This window comes from Rousettus aegyptiacus, unplaced genomic scaffold (genome assembly GCF_014176215.1).
Source record: "Rousettus aegyptiacus isolate mRouAeg1 unplaced genomic scaffold, mRouAeg1.p scaffold_m13_p_2, whole genome shotgun sequence".
Lineage (NCBI taxonomy): Eukaryota > Metazoa > Chordata > Mammalia > Chiroptera > Pteropodidae > Rousettus > Rousettus aegyptiacus.
In genome coordinates, this window is record NW_023416295.1 from 65,445,412 (window position 1) to 65,449,275 (window position 3,864).

The following is a 3,864-nucleotide window of genomic DNA, read 5'->3' on the forward strand; positions in this document are numbered from 1 at the left end:
ATTATGTTAGTCACTATGCTAGGATACAGCTATGAACAAGAGAGTAATCCCATCTTCACAGAGCATCCTTTCTGGCAGAGGAGCCAGTGGACACATTAACTACTCAATTATAGTTATGAAGAAGACTAAAGAGGAAAAGTGTGCCATACTAGTAGAGCACTAATCAGGGAACTTGGACTAGCCTGATTAGTTTATTTCCTTGAGGAAGACATTCAAACTGAATTTTGGACAAGTGGGAACAGTTGAGTGTTGGGGGGCAGAGTAGTAAGAACAGTCTGTAAAGAATAGCACAGGTGTAAAGGCTCTGGGGCAGCAAAAATCTTGGCGTATTTGAGAAACTAGAAAAGGTTGATATTACTGGATTATGGAGAGTGAGTAGAGTCAGTGAACAGGATAAACTGGCATGTATATAATCTTGTAGGCCATGTAAAGGATTTGAGTGGCATGCTAATGGTAATAGAAAACCATTGAAGAGTTTTTGTTTGTTTGTTTCTTTTTAGGTGAGGCAACCCTTGGTTGACCTCACAGATTGTAAGGACCTTGTCAGCTTACGATCCCTTATTTTTTTTTACTTTTTATGCCTACAACATCTGGTCTTCTTAGGTGGTCTCCCATCCAAGTACTAACCAGGCCTGACCCTGTTAGCTTCCAGGATCAGACGGGATCAGGCTCGTTCAGGGTGGCATGGCCGTAGACCATGGAAGAGTTTTATATGTAGAGTTTGATATGATATCACCCATGTGTCCAAGTGAACATTTTGGCTGTGATATAAACAATAGGTTGGAGGTATGGCAAGAATGGATGTGTAGAGGTCAGTTGGGAAGCTATTACAGCTGTCCAGACAAGAGATGAAGTTGGTTGGATTAGGATTGTAGCCTTGGAGATGAAAAAATGAATAGATTTAACAAGTATTAAAGAGTAAAAATTGGAAGCACTTGGTGAATGAGTGGATATTAGTACTATGAAAAGGGGAAGATCAAGAATGACACCCAGGATTCTGGCTTGAGCCTCTGATTGACGATATTGTTCACTGAGATGAAATATACTGGAGGAGGACTGGGTTTTGGGGGGAAAATGACTTTGGTTTTGAATATGTTAAATTTGTGCCTCATTTAAAACATCCACAAGGAGATGTTGAGTAGGTAGCTGGATATACTGGTCTAGAGATCAGAGATGACGTTTGGGCTGTAAATTGCTACTAACAACCTCATTGTTGGGTAAACACTTCAGATATTGAAACTGATACTTCAAATTTTGACTGATGGCAAAAGCATTCTATCTACTGTTTCCATGAAATGAATGTTCCAATTACATTATTTTAAAAGGCTCTCGACAGATTATGAGACTTACGATGTCTCCATATTAAACCTCAGACTTTTAGATGTAGGAGGCCAAATTGGTCTGCACTGCCAACAACCAGATACCTTAATTATTATGATAATACAATGTGTCTGTTGCAGATATTACTATTTACCTTCCAATGTCCATTTACCTTCCTCTTTAGTAACAGAACCTGAGCTACATTTCCTAGACTCCTTTGGAGTAATATGTAGCCCTATGACTAGAGTGCTTGCCAGTGAAATGCGAAGAGTGGTACTGTGTGGCCAGAGGCTATAATGGGTGAGAGGCAGAGGTGGGGAAAAGCTCATTTTCTCCTGCCTGCTGCTTGGAATCCAGAGGTAATGGCTAGAAAACCAGCTGCCATTTTGGGTTATGAAGTCATGTGTGGCAGAGCAGAAACATAGATGGAGACTGAGTGCTTCAGGACTTTGTGGAGCCCCTACTTTAACCATAGGCTGACTAAAGTATGTCTTGTTTTACCTAAAAAGGGGTTGGAAAGCTATGTGTATTTACATTGTAGCTGGTTCTGTTTTTAACAGTTAAAGTCAATTGTCTGACGCCTCATTTGGCAATTACCTGAATACTTTACTATAATGTAACCTATCATAGCATGAAATCTGGTGAAAAAAAAAAATAGGTTTGGATATCATCCAAAGAAGTTTATTAGTGGAGTGCTAGTGGAATCTTGTTTTAATGTTGTTTACCTCTTGCCCAACGCTTGATCAAGAGCAGTATAAAGGCAGAGACCACAAAGATCAGCAACTGAGCTTGAATGGCAAACAGAAACTCCAAAGAAATGAATCAGCGATTTTTCAGAAATACTTGCAGATTGCATCAGTGAGCTTTTGCTGCATAACAAACCACTTCTAAACGTAGTGACTTCAAACAATAAGCATTGATCTAGTTTATGCTTTTGAAGATTGGCAATTGGACTGGGCTCAGCTTGGCTGCTCTGACGATCTAGGCCAGGCTTGGCTGCTCTTGGCTGGAGCTCATCAACCATCTCTAACTGGGTGCCAGGTCAGATGGGGCTGACTGACTTTTGGCTGCAGTGTTTTGTTTTTCCTCTATGTAGTCTCTTATTCTCTAGGACTTATTCACATGGTGATGGTGGCAGAGGTCCCAAAAGGGTGGGTGGAAGTATATAAGGTTTATTGAGGCTCAGGCTTAGAATTAGCACAAAGTTGCATCTGCACCCATCTATTGGCCAAAGCAAGTCATGAGGCCAGCCTAGATTTAAGGGGTGAAAAATAAACTTTTTTCTTGATGGATTTTAATAAATCGTGGGGAAATTAAGAGCTGTTTTTGCGATCTGCCACGCAGACACCCAAGAGTCTAATGGAAAGAAGTGATGAGAGAATATTTGCGCTAGCAGGTGTAAGATATCTATAAAATCTCTGTAGGAAACAACTCAGGGTTCAGGATTATGGTTGTGTAATTAGGCAGGGCTGGATTCAAGTCCTGACTGTTCTGTTTATTTGCTGGGTTCCTTATTTATAATGACTACCTCATGGGCTTTTGAGGATTCTATATATGTAAAACTCTTAGCATGGCTCCTGGCATGTGCTAAGCAATAATAAAAGGTAGCAGTTATAGCTGTTATTATAGGATACTGCTGTGGCAAAGAGTCTGGGTTGGAGAGAGAATATATCAGAACTGAAGATGAAGGGTTGGGTAAGAGAGAGGTTGGCTAGTGGACTATGCAATGGACTAGGGAAAGGCAGAATTCAAGGTCAGAAAGACTAGAGACTCATCAAAGCCACAGACAAGCAGATCAGCACAGGACTTCTACCAACAGAAGCTGTAGTTAACAATTTATTGAGCACTTACAGTATGCTAGGCACTGCTCTAAGTGCTTTACAAGTATCGATTCATTTAATCCTCACAACACCCTTGGCTAGCTGTTTTTGTTACCCTATTTTATACTTGGGGAAATTGAGGCATAAAGAGGCTTGCTTTATTTATTTATTTATTTATTTATTTATTTATTTATTTATTTATTTATTTATTTTAGCATATACTTCTAAGCCACACAGCCCATGAGTAGTAAGCCAGGATACCAACCAGGTCTGCCTCACTCCTGACTCTAAGCTCCTAGTGCCCTCACTATACCGTTGGAAGACCCAGGCAGGAGCCAATGTCAGACAAGTGAAGTTCAGAGGTTTCCATAGAGGCAGAGAAGATTCAAGTAGGCCACTATGGCACCCAAAGAACTATAGCTGAGAAACTACTGGGGCAGGGGTGGAGAGAGAATTGTCTTAATAATTCAAACCTTTTATTTAGCTTGGCATTCCCATTTGCACTATTTCTCGTATTAAAATTTCTAGACCTCAAAATGAGGAAAGGTGAGAGTTACTTTCCCTTTAGAACCTGTTGACTTCATTTACTCTTCTTCTATTGGTTCAGTCCTTTGAATCCTGACTCCTGATCCTTACCTTGGTCAGGGTCATTAGGGACCTGGAATGGCCACATCCAGTGGACTCTATTCAGTCCTGATTGTTTGGTGATGAAGAGATGTGGATG

The 3,864-nt window shown here is 40.6% G+C and overlaps 1 pseudogene; it reads right to left on the reverse strand.

Annotated features, from left to right (window-relative positions):
• Window positions 1-578: 578 nt before the first annotated feature.
• Window positions 579-696, reverse strand: LOC118614143 (annotated as a pseudogene).
• Window positions 697-3,864: the final 3,168 nt, after the last annotated feature.